The sequence below is a fragment of the Chelonus insularis genome, unplaced genomic scaffold (genome assembly GCF_013357705.1).
Source record: "Chelonus insularis isolate UGA/USDA-ARS -01 unplaced genomic scaffold, ASM1335770v1 scaffold_303_pilon, whole genome shotgun sequence".
NCBI classification, from domain to species: domain Eukaryota; kingdom Metazoa; phylum Arthropoda; class Insecta; order Hymenoptera; family Braconidae; genus Chelonus; species Chelonus insularis.
The window spans coordinates 973,799-992,579 of record NW_023276792.1 but is presented as its reverse complement, the minus strand read 5'-3'; the positions used below and the strand labels follow the sequence as shown (position 1 = coordinate 992,579).

At 29.5% G+C, this 18,781-nt stretch overlaps 1 protein-coding gene across 4 annotated transcripts in view; it reads right to left on the bottom strand.

The window, feature by feature from the left end:
* Fas1 (fasciclin 1) overlaps positions 1-18,781 on the bottom strand; it is a 125,669-nt gene that overhangs the window by 41,944 nt on the left and 64,944 nt on the right. The gene's annotated exons all lie outside the window — the stretch shown is intronic.

The window sequence follows — 18,781 nt, the reverse complement described above, 5'->3', positions numbered from 1 at the left end:
AGAGTGTGAAGTCTGAAATTTACTAATTAAGAAATTATAAACGTTAATTGAGAGTAATTATTGATATGAATATTCTATCAATTGTAAGAAGTCATATACAAAAATAATGAAAAAATATTCTGCATAATTATTGATTTATTTAATTTTCAACAAAATTAATTTTTCTCTGGGTCATTCGTCTTCAATGTAAGGTTGGAACTGGTTATCAGACTTTAGACGAGTAACGTAGATTGATCGTTTTTCTAGAAGTCTTAACGAAATTGGAAAATAGACCGGAAGGTTGTCCAACGGCCTTTCAACTCTTCCTTACATCTTTCAACTTCCTTTTTTCCAAAGACTTTAGACGTTCGGAATTTCCATATCCGAATTTTTTTCTTTCTTTTTTACTGTCCACTAAGTTACTTTATTCGATTAGAACTTTTTTTTTCTTTTTGTTTTTGCCCGTCTTGTTTTATCGATGAACATCACGAGAGATTTATAAAAACCTTAAGGCTCATCTGTGATTACTGTTTGAGGGTTACATGGCTGTCGAGACATGTAAAGGGTCAGTGAGATCAAAAATAAAATCCAAGAAGGACCCTCTCAGAACATGACTGTGTCTAACATCTCTCTCAATGACTTAGGGGATGTTTATTTTAGGGAGCTAAACCAAAGAGGGTAAAAATCAACCCTAACTTACTGAGAATATTTATCTCATGGCATTTGTGGCTTTTAAATCACATGTCAATTTATATTTTTAATTTAGCCAGTTAAGTTTTCAATATAAAATTTTCTAAAAAATGGCATTCACAATTTAAAAAAATATTTTATTCATTTAAAATAAAAATATTATCGATCGATTATAAATCCATAATTGCGTAAAAATAAATACCAAGTTAATGTCAATAAATTATAAAGTATGAATATTTTATTCTCTTTCCAAAGTCAAACACATTTTTGTTCTTCGTAAGAAATGTTAAAAAACTCTAAACTTTTTATTAAAAATAATTTTCCTCACCCTATTTTATGCCTTTAAAAAATTCAAAATTTCCTCATTACAAATTCCATAAGATGTTTCTTGCTCTATCTATATCTCGCCAACAGAGGGTCTGGATAATTTGATATGACGCCTTAAATCCCCTTGTATCTCATGCAATTACCTTAACTCATCCTCTTTTTACTCAAAACTCTCTTTCATCCTCTCATATTCTCTTTTTAATACTTTTACTTTTTTGCTTATAATATCATTGCTGCGATGAAAATATAATTGGAAGTGACAAGTGCGGATGATCGGTGAAATCAATTTTTTTGAATCAACTCTTTTACAAAGTTATCCAAAGAAAAACAAATGTTACCATAGATCATGAGAAATTGTTATTCAACGAATAGTTGACTTTATTCGAGAACTGTTTTCATTTTTCTCCAATAAAAATAGGTTTCAAAGGGTGTTCAGCTGAGTAATGGAGACATGTCGTGAGTCATAGCAATTAATGCTGAGTTTGTCAATGTGTTTAAAATTCTAAACAGAGTAAGTGATATTGGAATAAAGGATAAGTAAAAAAAGGAGTTTGTAAAAAGTAAATAAAACACGTTAATTTTGGATATTCGACAATATTTTTAGAAGGATTTAGGGATGAGTTATCGAGAGAAAATAGTATGAAATCGCAATCATTAATATAAAAGGGTTAAAACCACCGGACAACTCCATTTTCGCACCCTCAGGCGTTGCCATCAACCCTTTAGCCATCTATATATACAGGCTTTTGTACATGTCACATTCATGAAATGGAAACGGAAACACAACAGATGGAAAAACGCTTGTCTACTTTTTATGTCCTGTAAAAAAAATTCACTCGTTGATGAAAAAAATTTAACCCCTTCATAGGATCCTTGTATTCCTTCACCTCTCATTTAAAAAAATACGAAAAAATCTAGAAGCTGTTTTAGAATTCAATTGAGACTATGTACATCATAAATATTCAAATATTTTTTTATAAAATGCAAAAGCGACTAAAAAGGGGGATGATGATAAGGGGATTGAGCGTGATAAAAGTGACGCTTTTGCACACAAATCGCCAGCTTATTCATTCAATCGATTAGAGAATATATTTAATTAAATCCACTAACTACAAGATATTGCAATTATTTTAAAGAAAAAATTAATACGTCAAAGGGGTTGAAAAATACTTTTTGAGAAGGGGTAGTACCTCTTACTATAGCAACCAAAAGTCACACTCGATAAATCAAAGTATGGTAACTTTTAATTGGCCAAAAGCAGATGGAAGGCAGGTGATGCTATCCTGCCGGACGTAGAAAGTAGTTACGAACCACCCTTTCCACCCTCTTTCTTCAACCCTCGTTCTCGTCTTTAAGCAAACTCTCTCAATCAAAGTTGTAGAAATGCTGCTTTTGTGGAAAAGAAAAAACTTCAAGTCCGTACTTGCAAACTAGAAGTAAAGTATAAAGACTTACTCATCTATCACATTTATGAGAAGGGGTGAGAAGATCATGGATATCTAATTTAAATTATTTTACAAAGTTTTGTATTATTTTCTACTTTTCTCAGTTAAGTACTTAAATGTTAGCAATTAAACTTATGCTCAATCACGAAGAAAATTACAAATATTAGAGTAAAGAAGAGTCAAAGCTCTTATTAAATTTAGGAATGTTTAATCATTGGGTTTACAATTGTGATTAAGAAATAGTCTTCAACTGTCTTACAAGTATTTCGGGATCGTTTAAAATTTCTTTGTCATCATTTCTTTCCTCTGGATAAATTAAAATGCTTTCTTCTAGTTCACTGGTATCACTTTTTCAATAGTCAATCACATCATGTCTAGAGAAAATTAACTTTCTCATTTCTGATGTACAACAATTTATTGATCAATAAAATTGAAAAAAATATTACTTGAATGGCTCCCACGTACGACAGATATTGCAAACAACAACCCCATCCGAAATTTCAGTAATGACATATACTTAAGAAGCTTTTGTCTTAATAATAATCTTGCAAGTTAAGCGATCGAAAGTAAACTTATTTTCAAGAGGGTAAAAAAAAAACAAGTGCTATACTGGTTATATGGATAGGGAGGTTTAAGAATTTTTCCAGAGACATCTTTATAGCTTGTGCTTGGCTGCTTTCTTACTCCCCCTTAACTAAACTCGATAACTTTTCTCCTGTATATTTCACCATCTTTCATAACACCCTTACTCGTGATGGCGCAATATTGAGGGAGGTGAAGAGTCACAGAGAACTTTTTTCCTTTTTTTGTATTACGAACTGTAGATAAAAATTTTACGATAAAGAATAAGAAATCGAGAGATCTTTACAGATCTACTTCCAACCCTCTTGCATATCTTAACATTTTGTTTATGCCTCAGGGGAGAGATTAAAAAATTCATAAATTTTTAAGGCCATGAAGAAACCCTTTTTTAACCATAAAAGAAGGATGATAATTTTTAAAGAGAATTTTTGAAGGGCCATGATCATCCCATGTCTTCCTAGAGGGTAGAAACAAATTAAAGTGACCTTCAAACGATAAGCTGATGACCATATCTTTTGCATGCTTAGTAAGGGTAAAATATTCTGGCGTGGAAAGTAACGGTTTATCATGAAGAAACCACCCTCATTTGACTAACACCCCTTTTCTATCCCTTAAACGCAGTCTCCGTTTTATTTGCACATCGGAAATTTCTTTGTCAATAATTAATGAGCCAAACTAACAGTCTTCATTGTGGTTATTTATTTTCCTTTCAATTTAACTTTAAAATTATTTCCCATCTTGTACACTCACTCCACACGATAAGGGTCTATATATCAATGAACGACAGAATTTTTGATTCTTTTTTGTTTGGGTGATCTTTCTGCTCGATTTCAACAGCACACACGTTTCCTATTCAATTCTTTACATTGGACATTAAAAAGATCTACAACTTTTCTAGCTGTTCACTTTTCGAAAAAACATTTTACTGATGATTAAATTATTGACTATTAATAATATATAAATATTAAATTCATTATATCTTTTAATTAAATATATTCATCAAGTCTTTAAGCTTTCAATGAGTTGATTAATATTAGTGTTCCATAAAACCTTTATAACATGTTCCAAGCTGACCATTTTATGGAGACTCTTCTGTAATTATAATGAAGGAAAAAAAATTATTATAAGAATAAAAAAAAATGAAATATCTTTGCGTTTCACTATCTTTTGAAGAATTGAATAATTATCATGTCCGTTCGTGAATCCATATTCTTAAAGAAAGAAATAACTTCTTGAATTATAGTGAATTTAAAATGTAAAAAGAAAAAATGAATCAAAGAGGTGTAAATTTTTTTTTGTATTAAAAACAGTTACAGAATTTTAAAAAGCAAAAAAATAAAATAGAAGAATCAATAAATTCCCAACAAATTCGATTTTTCCAACAATGCTTTTAGATATAAATATTCATGAAATTCGTAGTAAATTATCATGAAATTAGCTAAATGAAATTCCTTCCGTTGAATAATTTCGTTCGTTATTTGTTGAAGCGAAAACACTCGGTCGAATGACCGAATCATGCCGGAGGGTTAGGGTGTTTATTCGTAGTGCGAAATCGAGCGCGAAAGAATGGAAAAACATGACACAGGCATTGCTTTGTATCATCAACATGACAGACACCTTGAGTGGTCTGATCGAAATGCTTAAGTTTTATTCACTTTGAATCCTCTTTTCGTCTTAAACCAACGAGCTGGGAAAATAGATTCTGTCAACTAAAAAGAAAACAACTATACTACTTCAGAAAAGTGTTTAACACGCCAACGAAAATAAAAAAATTCAAGCCAAAGATGGAAATGCCCCTTAATATCAGAGAGAAATTTTTTTTATTTAAAAAAACAAGTCACGTATTTCATTTGTTGCAGAAAACTTTTAGAAATAGAATAAAATAAATAATTCTTGGTACGTTGTATTATTTTACTACTTATTTAGTCTATAAAACAGTTCTATTAGTTTCAAAAAATATACTTTAAAAAAAATAAAACAATTTCTTTTAATAATAATTTTAAAAAATCATTGTGAAAAACACCACAATAATATAAAAATTCTATATCTATGGGAAGGTGGAGTAAAGTGAAACACTAAGAAAAAACGTAAATAAACAAATTAACCATTATATTAATAAATGTTGATAATTTTTAATGCATTAATAAATTGAAAAATTGATAAACAATTTTAATAAATTAGTACATTTTCTCGAGCGTTTTACTTTGTCCCCGGCGTTCCACTTTACCCTCTCTTCCTCTATATATAAAATATATAATTATGATGTATGTATAGATTTAGATCTATGATTATGTCCCCTAAAAAAATTTCATATTCTTTGTTAAAAAGATTTGAGAAGCGATACGTAGGTTTAAGTGATAAGAATAGCAAAGGTGGATAGTTAACGAACATATGCATAAGTCTGATGATCCAAAATTACTCAAATTAGCCAACTGCTGCGTAGATAAGCGAATCACATAGACATAATGTTTAACCACAACCAATCGAACGGAAGGAAGGTAGTAAAGGGTATAGAGATGAAGAGAATATGTGGGAAATTGTAATGACAACGGATTGGCATCAGTCGACCGATGAGTGTAGTTGTTAAGCCGGACGTTATAATCGAGTCTGCGGGTTTGCATTAATTGGTGACGAATTGATAAATACGCCATTGCAATTATCTTCGAAGCAAAAATTATAATAATTAATTATTTAATTACATCGGTTTAATTTATTAATCTTTTTCACTGAACATGATTTATCATCATCCTCACAATGATTCATCACCAACTGTTACATTTTAAATAATTTCATTTTTTGATTCATCAAATAACTTGAATATATTTTATGAATGAGATAAAATATTTTTAATTGTAATAAAATGATTATTTTATGCTAAATCTGTGACAAAAAAAAATATTATAAGAAAATAAAAATAATTAAAATGATGAAAAAATGGTAATTTTATTGAAATATTTAATTATACTTCTGTGCTTTCTTCCTTTGGGATTGAAATAATTAAGATGTTAATAAGCATTCGAAGCACGTGGAGCCGCGTGTCATTTACGTTACAACAAAAGAGACTAGACCGTTTTCTCAAGCAAGATTTTCCTTCAACCTGCTTGTCCTCACTCTTTTCCTCGTATTCTTTTTTCTCTTTCAACTCCAGTTTTCAAAGTACGTGAATTCCAATGTCTCGAAGGGATGGAAAACTTGGAGGACTTTCCTTTGCAGCGTCAAGTAGAACTGGATTTCGAAGAGAGACGTGAGACTTGGACAAGAGTTCGCTCCTGTGAGTACTCACGCTTCGACATGTGTACCTACCTTACCCCAAACTCTATTTCTTGATCGAATACGCCAAGTGCTGATTCTATACTTTTACGTTTCTGCTTGACTGGTTGTATTTTAAAATACAATTTAAACTTATTTCCTTTGGAATTTTGGCATACGAAATTTCAATCAAATTACGATTGCATGTATGTTGAAAATTTCTTCTCTATTTTTATTATATTATTATTAAACAGTTTATATTTAGAATTTAATTACGTTAATTAGTGAATTTTCGTCTGCATATTTATCATCTTAGCCTACAGATAAGTTTGGTAATCAACAAACTAATAGCTAGAGTAGTAGCTGAAATAAGTCTTAACACGCTAGAACCTATATGGAAAAAAATATATTTTATTTTAAAAATGGATTCAAATATCATTTTTTGGCTAAATCTTGTATAATCAAATATATAGAAATATTTTTTTTTTTTATATTTAATTATTCAGGATTTAGCCAAAATAGTATATTTCACACCTAGGGAGGAAAAGTAGACTAGCTCAAACCACGTGTAAAATTACAACCCGAGCCGAAGGCGAGGGGGGTAAACACGTGGTTTAAGCTTGTCTAATTGTCCTCCTTAGGGCTGAATATAATTTTTCGTCATACCTGAGTGGAAAGTTCAACCCCTCTCCAATGGAAAAGTGAACTTTCCGCGCAGGCATGACGAAAAATTATATTTTAACAATATATTTTTTTCTATATGGGTAAATATTTCTGGTGATAAAAACTTGTATTTTCGGAATTTCAGATACAAGAACTCGGGTAGCAATTTAAAACTTTTTATTTGATATGACCCATATAAAAAAGTCAGTTCAGAAAAAACAACACTAAGGTCATATAAGTAGTAATTATTTTTATTATGTGGGTAGTACACTAAGAGAAATATATAGTCGGATTTACTATGAATAGTTAGAAAAAATATTTCAAAAATTTGCTGTCGAATGGGAAATTAACACAGAATTGTAAATCCAACTATGGAACTCAACTATTATTTTTTAGAGTGTACAGAGACAGTAATAAGATAGTTGGACACCAAGACTAGTTAGTAATTATTTATGTAATTAGTAGTTTTATGGTATCCTGCAAATCCATGTGAATTAAAATAATACACATAGAGTGCATTCAATGTTAAAATTCCATATATTGCACTATGAAAATCTTGGATATGCAATATAGTAATAAGATAGTTTGAGATTAGTTAAGAGATAGTAACATTACGGGATACCATAGGAAAATGTCATCAGACCAATATATGGCCATATTTTATTCCTACTCGAGATGTTTTGCTCGAAATTATTAAAATATCACTCAGGAAAATGAAATAATAAAATCGACTTTGAAAGTAGAGAGGAAAATTTCGTGGGACAAGTAGAACTGTCTCGATTCGGTCAGACATTTTCTAAATGTAATTGGTATGAGTTTATAAATGAATTAAATAATATTTGATAAATAAAAGGGAATATTTTTGATATTTATAAAGGTGACCCAGACTGGAGAGAAATTAGAAAACTATGACGATTATCGATTCTCGATTAACAAGACTGTAACCTGATATCAAACAAGCTTGAAAATTCGAGTAAGCCTCAACGGATTAACCGGTCCTGGCCACGCGAATACACTGTAGATATATATCAAAGTATCGCATGACTGAAGAATAATGGTAACGTTAGTGTACTGTACATGAACTTTACTGTAATAATTTTGCAGTCGTGTATTCTTTGTTGCTCATAGGTGGGTGAGTGTCTGACTATATTTTTCAATTCATGTAATTATCAATAATCGATAATTAATTCTCAATAAAATATATCACAGCAAATATTGTACAGTATTTATTTAAGCAAATAGCAAAAAACAAACAATTGTGTTTCGTGAGTTCGAAAATTTTTTAAATATTTATTGTTATTTACTGCAAGAGTTATACAATAAATTAAATCTTCAAATAGCGAAAAATTCATGATACTATGATACATTTCAATACCCAATAAATTATTTCTCCCTAACAATTCGTGAATGAAAACTAATGCTACTGTAATTGGGTTGCACCTCCGACAGCCAAGAATTATGGACTCGTGGCTTGGTTAGGGATGGTTGGTTGGTCGGACTTGTGGGTGGTCGACGAGGGTAAAATAAGAGATACAGCGTTCTAGTTTTATTCTTATTTTTATTGTACTCCAAGTGAAAGAAACTTTATTTGTGCCACATCTGTTCCTATATGTTCCTGCGGCTTTTTAAAGTAATATCCTCCGTGTACTATTCATTTTGTAACTTTTTTCAGATCGATTACTAAATTATTTCAACATTTTTCATTACCATAAAAGTTTTTTCATTAAAAAGTATTCATACAATTATTTACAATGTCTCATAACAACAATAAATATTTCCATTCGTATTAATATTTATATTTTAAACAAATCATATTTTTGTATTTACATTGAAGCTAAAAGAGCAACGGTCATTCTTGTTAAGATAAAAATATTAATTGAAATACTTTTACTGAATTTTAGTGAAATAATAATAATAATTACTATAGTTATTATTATTTTTATCTGTCTTTTCTTTTTATTTACTTCTTAACTTTTGTCGCTACGGGTTCATATTGCGAATCAATTAAAACTTTATCGTTTAATGTTCGAAATTCTTAGTTATTATATTCTTTTCTTCATTACCTTATCATTTGAATTCATGCTTATATACTATTCTTTTTAATCGTATAAAGTAAAACTCAATTAACTCTTGAAGCAGTAGAAAAAAACAAATAATAAAAATGAAACAAAAATAAATATCAAAAGTATAAAAGAATAGCAGAGAAAAATTCATCAAATTGACACGATAAATTCAACAGTTACTCTTCCGCTCGTTAAATCGTCACGGAACATAAATTAGAAAATATAAAATGGTAAAAGAACCGAATAAAGAAGGATGAATGAGTAAATCGTCGATATCTCGAGTGTCAGTTCAAACAAAACGGTTTGTCGGCTCGTGAATTATTTCACGAACATCGGGCACTCCCTGATGCGCTCGCTTGTCATCGTTGTTGTGATTTATAAGTGTCCCAAAGCCCTCCCTTTGGCCCTTGATACCACCCGCTGGTTTACCACGACCTACGCTTGATTCTTGTACATGTTAGATAAGGAGGGAAAATACATTTCTCTTGGGTGGTATACGAGAGAGAATGCAGCGATTCAAGTTGCATGGGAGATGTGGCAGCCAGACATCATAGTCATCCCTTTCTTGGTCTCTGGAGGCAGTGTATGCATCATAGCCAAGAAGAGAAGAGAAGGAAACATGTTCTGATAATTTTTTTCTTTCGTCCCAAGAGGTGTAAGAGTAGTATTGCTCTTGTTCGAGTGATAACTAGCTTAAAATATCACATAAACGTTAATGCATTCATTCGGGTACTTTTTTAATGTAATTTAGGGTCATTTATTTTGAGCTAGGGCGAATGAAGGCTCATGAATTGCTAGTTTAACTAGAGTTTGTTGCAATTTTAAACGAGATAAATTTTTTTTAGAGAGAAATGCTTTTTTCAGAGTATTATAATTAATTGTTGATATATTATTTTATAAATTTAAAGAGATAAGTTTTTAAATAATATTTTTCATTATGTATTCCAGTCTAACATCTTTAGATAAGCTTTAATTTTAATATTATTCATGGAAATTTAGTTTAAAAATTTTATGAATTTAAGATCTATTTAATAATTTGTTTTAAAGAGAAAGTATTATTTTTAAAAATAATTTAATATCTTCATTATTTATATTCATGATTAAAATTTATGTCTCTGAGTAGAGAAGTAATTGAATGAAAAAAAATACATTTTAATCAATTAAACGCGAAAGAAAAATTGTTCACGATTGGAATAATTAAAGAAAAAGTCCTATTCAATATTCTAAATTTGCCATGAATAAGATATCTCCCTCCTTGTATAATATATCCAACCCTCTTTTACGCTTGAGTCTAAGGGGCTATACGGAGTCTAGACTCTCTCTTCACGACAGAAATCACTGGTACAAACACCCCAATCTGATGACGTGGTCACAAGTCACACCAATTTAATATTAAATAAACTTGAAGCAGAAAAAAAATACGAAAATATAATAAATCTAAATAGGAGAGAAAAAAATTTTATTTTACGTTTATAAATCAATGTAAAATTATTGCCATATACTCACACCTCTCCCTTGCCAATCTTGAATTATGAATATTTCATTTTATTTTGGAGAAATAAATTTTTTTTGGTGAGAAGTGAGAAATGAGTCATTTGGGGGTGGTAACACATAAAAGCATGGCAGAAAATCAAGAAGGCAGATGATATTATTTCATCTTCATTCCAGACTCGTAGTTGTAGGGTGACTCTAATGGTGACTTCTGCACTAAGCAAGAGGAATTAAAGAAAAATAAAAATGGTAGGGTTTGACTTAGAGAGAAAAAAAGAGAAGATAGATAACAATAGGAGTCGATAATGCATTATTACGAAAATCTGATGCACTTAAGGAGAATAGAAATTTTTCTAATTTACTGAATTGATCATAAATAATTCGATTTGCAGGGGTTGCAATTTAGTAAGAGGATAGTGGGTATAGCTGAGAAGTAATCGAGTGTAACAAAATGTCAGCTAAACTCGATGTGAATGGAAATATATATACGTATTTATTTTCATTTAATTTTAATATGACTATTAAATCATTTGCTGATTTATTTTTAACATGACGATTTTATATCATCAAATGTTTTAGATAATTTATTTTTATAATAAAATAAAATTTATAGTTTTTTTTCTGAGTGCAATTTAAAAATTTGAGATTAAAGACGATCATATATCTCTACGCTTTAACGAAAACCGTCAAAGTTTTCTATACATTTAAAGTATTTGGCCAGCTTAGAATCATCCAAACGATATCTTTTTAAGGAAAAGTCAACTTAAGTCGCTCAACTATCGTTTTTTTTTTACCACAAACTTCTTTACCATTACTTATCATAATCTTTTAAGTCACAAAAAATCACTAATTTCATGAATTCTCAGAAAGATTAAAAATTCAAAACTTTTCGTCTTTTGATTCTAAATCTAGCTGACTAAAGAATTACTTACACTACTAGAAATCATAAAATTTTATGTTTTTTTATGATTAAATTTTTTTATCAATTTAATTGAGCTATTGAAGTAGAGAAAAAGAAATGAAGCAGTAGAAAGAATAAAAATTTTTTTTAACTACATTGCACTAATGTGCTTTGAAAAAACGTAAAAATAATTATTATAAAAAAAATAAGATGTTATTTTTGTGATAATAAAACACATAAATAATTTTTTATAGTTTTCTCGTAGTCTGGTAGTGAACTTAATCTTAAAAAAGGTAATTTCAGATCCCATAAGAGTTGATCCACTTCTAGCGACTGGTGTTGCCTCAATGTGCACGTAAAGGTGAAGAAAAGAATCCACTACTGGTGCGGAGATTGCATTTTTTAAATCTAACCGTGATTACTCGTGGCTTAGAAAATTTAAGAAGAAAAAAAAACAAAACTGTTACAAAAACATTCGTAAAAAGTAGACAAAAAATTACCGAGGAGAAGTTTGCTAGAACGGATTTTATCCAGGCTACATATGGTGACTTAACGACTAAGTAAATTTTTCACTTGCAAGTCATTGCACCAAAGAGATTAAAAAACATTTTTCTTTCTATTTTGTTTCATTACTTTTATTTTTATATACATTAAAAAGGTAATATCTAAATTATTTCATTTTTTTCCAAGTACCATCAAGCTTGAAGAAAAACTTAAAATCTTTCAATCCTCTAGAGATTTTTTATGACAAGTTTTTAGCTTTCCGCAATCTTTAGATCGTGCACTTTCTGCTATACACTCGACCGCATCCGTAGCCGTCGAAGCATTAAGAAGCCTGCGTACTTTCCGCTCGGTAGAAAGAAAACGTGAACAAAATTTACCCTGAAGAAATTTAGACATAGCTGCACCGACAGTTTACTTGGTTTTATTTATTTTAATTTAGTTTTTTTTTAATTTTTATACTCTCTTAGGATCTATTTAAAATGTAAAAATTCTTCATAAAAATTATTATCTCTCTAAGCAAATAATCTAATCAATTTAATTTCATTAATATTAATGAAAATATTATTTCATAATCTTATAATAGGCATGTAAAGTTTTTAAATTCAATCATAGAATTATCACCGAAGGTTTATTAATTTTCACTGTATATTAACGCATAAGTTGAGTGGTGTTCTAACTGTCGGTGCTATAAGAGCTTTTGCAGCGAATAAAAGCGGAACATAAGCAAGAGACCAGAAAGTGAAGACCTTCCAAAAGACCTACATAGAAGGATATAGTTAGTGAGTAAGCATAACTATGGATATGGTTATATATAGTTATGTATGTATATAAATGTAGAAATTGGAGTTGTGCCAAATGCCAAATGCAATGCCATTGTTCCACTTCCGGGGAATGAAGTGCAAGAATGCACTCCCTAGGCTGGTGACGCTTGAATTCTGTGTCCTATAGAAAGGTCAAGTCCTAACCTACTGTTGAATTCTTGAAATCCTACAAATTAGTTCAATTCACTTTGTGGAATAATAAAGCCTCAGCTTCACACAATTGAGAAATGACTTTAAATGCTGTAATTATTAATAGATTGTCTTTCACTTGAAAGCTTCATATAAATTTATATCTCAAGACATGAATATTATTTTCTGTTTCAATTTATTAACATAAAATATCAATAAAATTTTATTATTTAAAAAAAAAAAACTTTAAATTTGTTTTCAAAGTATTTATAGCTTAACATTATTCTAAATTGTAAATTTAATTCCACTTTAATAACATTGTTTTGTATTTTTAAAACTCTATGTACTGAACATAAAGTGACTTAGAACTTATAAAACCAGTTAGAAACAAAAGGATCGTTTCAATTGTTGAAGGAATCAAAACGTCTTTATGTTGTATTGTAAGTAATAACTACTCTTTTATATCCGCCCGTCATCCCAGAAAATACCTCGTTAATTAAACTTCAGCATCAAACCGAGTAAGCATGAAAAATCTCAGGATTAAAGCTTTTATAAACTATTAATTTTGTTAATTAGACTGTTAATCAAACTTCATCGTCTGTGTTTACTGAACAGAATGTAACAATCATATTATACAGAAATATTCTATCTCTAGAAGATTCAATTTCAATCAAATAATATCTATCAATAATTTTTAAAAAGTCCAGTCTTCAATAGTCGATGACTTTACATTTCACATTTCATTTAATTAAAGCAATATGATTTTTATTATTAAATTAAATATAAAATAAATGCTTTGTTTTTCGTTAATACGAAGTCTCTGCAAGTATATAATAAGTGAAATCTGTTTGTCTTTATAAGGGTGAAGGTGAAAGGTTGAGTCAGAAAGTGCTGCAGAGACTAGACCTATATGAACCAGCTGGCTTTTACCGCAGTGCCGAATATACGAGAGCCAGGAAGGGACAACCGGGTTACCGCATACTGACGTCACAATCACGGTAACCTACTTCACGTAGAACTGGAGAATCTCACCGAACAACAAACCCATCGGCTACGGTTACTATATAGATGTACAGCGGAAGATCGAGAGTGTTCCTCTCAACTGACGTTAGCTTCAGGAAATTACGTCTAAACCTATCTTAGACTTCCAAAGAACATTCGTTAGGACTTGGGTATATTGTGTTCACAGTGTAAATCGTAGATACGAGTGTCTGAAATGAAATTGGTGCAATAATTATCTCAATCAGAGAGATAATAAATTTTATAAAAATCATCACCTCATTTCCAAGTTATTCATTAATTTGGGCAAAGAGTTTTTTTTTTTAACTAAGCAATTATTTTATGGATGAATGATAATTGGTATTTTGAATTTATGATATAAGCAATCGCTTTAAATATCTGACCTCTTTTATTAACAAAGTTCGATACGAGTGGAAGTTTTTTAAAGATTGCCATTACTTTACAGTTATTAAAAAAAAATCAATAAATTTATTTAAGCAGGCAAAATTTAAATAAGTTAATTGTTCAAAAGTTTTTGAAAATTCGATAAAACAATAGATTGATTCATTAATAAATTATTAAAAGCGAATAATTGAATTATCATTCCAACTGTTGAAAAAGTTTAATGAATAATATCAAGAATAAGAGTATATTTAATTTTACCTGGTGATGAAATATAATTGTTATTGAAATCTCATACTTATTCTAGACGTGATCCTAATAGATAGTGAAAAGTTTACCTGAAAAAGAAAAAATTAATCAAATAAATCATTTGTACAATGTATTTCTGAAATGTAATTGACTTATTAAATTAATTAATGAAAGTAACGTGTAAGTGAATAATTTTATTTGATATTTAACGCAGCATAGAGCACTTTAAAGATACGATAACACTTTAAAATTTAAAGATTTTTCTAAAATTTATTACCCAGTAAAATAAGGCTATTTAGAACAGGTGGAGCTATTTTATACCAGTGTGATTAGGTATAAAAACCGACCAAGTGCATATTAAAACAATGTTCCAAATATCACTTAATTCCTAAATTACGTATTTTTACGATAAATTTTATTGAAACTTTTTCAAACAGTAAAAACAATCTTAAAACTTAAACGCGACTATGGGAAAAAAAATTTTTATTAATCTTAAAAAAAATTTTTTAAATATAATACGGTTCTTTTCCAGTGAAATAAATCATTTGATAGTAAGTATTTAACATAAAACCGACGTCTCTGAAATTATTAATCACTTGAATCTTTCATAATACTCATGTTTGATATTTGCACCAATGGACATCAAAGGATTATTGACAAGAGAATGAGGATTAAGTTAAACAAAGAGTGTTCATGTATGTAGAATCAAATATATGATCCTACGCACATGCAATTCTCTATTGGTTCTGTATCTATTACTGTAATGACTTCGATGCTCTTCACTAAATAGTGTAGCTCACTGGCATTATACCAGTAGTAACGACAACCTAGTCATGCACAATTTCAAAGGATATCCCGTATTATGCCACCGTTAGGTCAAGAGTATTGCATCAGTGTAATGAACTATGCTCACCATTTGAAATTTGATAAACCTTTCATGCTTTGGTCTAGTTATTTTGTATCTATCCTGCATTCCTGATAAGCTATGGATGCTATTCTCTAAACTATAACAGCTACATTGTATTAAACTTGCTAACAATAATCAATCAATTGCCTAAACTTGAATCATACAATTTATTCACAAAATCTAAAATGAATATCAATGAATAATTTTGATGTTTGTCCGGTATATCTATAATATCGTACACATCAAAACTGCCAATTAACTTGATTATTTGTTTACTAGGAAAAAATTCAGTAACATTACCGATTGACATTGATATTTGCAACTCAACGGAAGGATGTCATGAAACCATTAATTACATAGAAGTGATAACAATGTACAAGCTTATCTAGAATGCAAAACTACAGTCTATCTCTTTTTTTATGTATATATATTTATTCTCTTGTTATCGCTCATGACCTTAATTATCACGTAACTACTTTGAAAAAAGTTTTTACGATAAAGGATAATTTATTTGTTAAAAAAATTATTTTTTGTTCATTTATTAACCCATTTTTAAAAATGCTATGTAATAAATTAAATATCCGCTTGCTTTGGAATTAATTTGATACATGAAAATATAAATTAGTTTATTAACTGCTCTGGCTGTAAGAAAGCTTTTATATACTAAACTGAATAAATATTGTCATTTAGAAATTTTAAACAAATTTTTTTTTTTTATATTATTTAATACCAACATAAATAATAAAAGTAGATTGTTCATGAGAAAAAAAAGCTTAGACTTTTAGTTTTAAATTTTCTCTTAAATTCAAACATTACTGAATATTATTTCAAAGCTTTTTTTAATATGTGATTTATAAACTAAAAAAATCCAATAGCTCATTCTTTTCCAATTTAATGTGAAAGCTTATACTTTGAACTAGAAAATTCTTTTTTTTGTTAGTTATTGTTCTAGAATTTTTATTTTGAATATGAGTTATCCGAGTTTGAAGTAAAAATCGTTTTTTTAGCTTTATGACTCGATTACTCGGGAATAAATAGTCGTAGGATCCTTTGTAAAAAAAGAATATTGAGAGCTCAAGGAGTAAGCTTTTGAACACAAGTAAAAAAATACAGCCGTGATTTTTGTTTGATCGGAAAATATTTATTAGATTTTTAATGAATATGATTAATTATCACTTACAGGAAAAATTTATTACGCAATAAAAAATTTTTGAATACCAACATCGAATTCAGTTTGAACTACAAAATTCATCCAATACAATGCAAATATTAAAATGTTTTTTTCAAAAAATTTTTTTATCAAAAACAAAATATGTATATATATTTCTCATAAAATGAAATAAATAACTATTCATTCTGCTGAAATGAAAACAATAGGTGAAAGGGTAATGAACGAAAATAAAAAAAATATGTTTATATTTACCTGAATTGCATTTACAGTAGTCTAAATTTAATTCTCTCGTTAATTCTCTTATCCTTATCGTTAACCAAATACCCAGAAAATCTCGAAGCTCAAACACTTGTATTATCTCAAGTATTCATCTATTGTTATGATTATTATGATTCTCCGAAACCCTAATCTTCCACACTAGATCAGTTGTGAGCTTAAATCCTTTCGGTCTCATGCAATTACCCTAGCACCATTGTAATAGAAACTGATCCACAAATCTCATTATTTTCCTAACTCTCATAAAGAAATGTAAGATTATGACCAACACCATAACATTACTATGTCTTACCTTGCAGTAAATACTTTAACGATAATGACTTGGAGTAATTATAGGGCCAGAAATCTGCTTGATACTAGTTACGACTTGTAGAGTCTCTGGCTTTGAGCTTGACGTTAATTTTATTAGTCCTAGACACGAGCTAGTAATCTCTGGGTCTATAGTCTAGAGTGACTCGTTCAAAGTACCACTCCGACACTCAGAAATATTTACGAGAATCAACAGGGAACAATCGTAAAAATTTGACATTACAAAGTATCTTTTGGCGTTTTAACTTCAACAAACTATCAAGCAGCAATAACTTTCTGATGATTTGCGATGACTTAATAATTTTATTATCATCTTGAAGCTCTGTTATGAAGGACATTAAAATAATTTGCGAATCATTTTTGGTCCAGAAATAAAGAACAAATTACTCCAGTGCAAATAATTAATTAAAATTAAATTGAAATTACTCTAAAAAAGAATTGAAAATAAACGAAAGCTAATTACATTGCATATTTTTGAAAAATAATTTTTAGCTCTCAAGTTTATTCATTTTTAGTGCACTTCAACTTGCTTTTAAATTACTCATACTACAATAATTTTGACCTCATAATTTTTTTTAGCTCGAAACTATTTTTTAGCTTTACAAACCAAAAACATTAAACTCACTATAATTGTAATATTTTGAAAATGAACTCTCAAGAAACTTTCAAAGTGTCTATGAATAATATTTCAAGATATAAAATGCATGTAAACTCTCTTTGCACTAATAGCTGACATAAAACAAGCCTATAAAATACACATGTCTTTTAGTAAACCTGTTCTTTAGTTACATAGACACATTCTGGGGCATCAAGAGACCTAATGCACATGCTATGTTCACAGCTCGAGATTTCAATTGAATTAATTTTCACTCGATTATGCTCATCCCCTATCTAGGAAACTCTCATGTATGAGTTTGTGCTTGTAACATTTTAGTCTCAAAGCGTATAAGTCATTCATGTGAGAACTGTATTATTCGCGTAGATTTTATCAGTAGAGAGGAAGCGTAACATTGTCCTGACAATTTCTCGGCAAATTTGTTGGATAGATTCGGGTGGTCGGCATGAAAGACAGATACGATAGAGAAATTTACGCATATTGTATAGTGCAGTAGGTAAATAGAAAGCGGGTTAAAAGAGGGTGAATATCAAGTCTCTTGTATGTATCGCATCACATATACACACTTTGGCCCCAAGCCCACCTGCTGATTTATCGTCTGTGTCGTTTTGCCGGGCTCAAATTTACTCGGGAATTAGTTTAGTTCTCGTTGTGAGATTGGACGATATACAGGAATACATGAAACTCATCTAGCATCTACTCGTTCTCCAACTCTCCTCTTATGTTAAATCAATCTTCCAGGTTGCTCTTCTCCTGTTGGATCCAACACCTTTATTTCATTGTTTCTCATATAGTAATAGAGTTGGAATAAATTTTCATATAGAAGTGGTTATATTCGGAAAATGTTTGCATAGGTTTACTTGATAAATTAAAGTGTGAATTAAAAAAAAATTTTTACTAGGATATAAGCTTGATAGACTAAAGAATAATTGAATTAAAAATGCATTAGTTTTTGTTTTTTAATCCAAAAATTAATGAAAAGTATTTTCTATTGAAAAATGTGAAAAA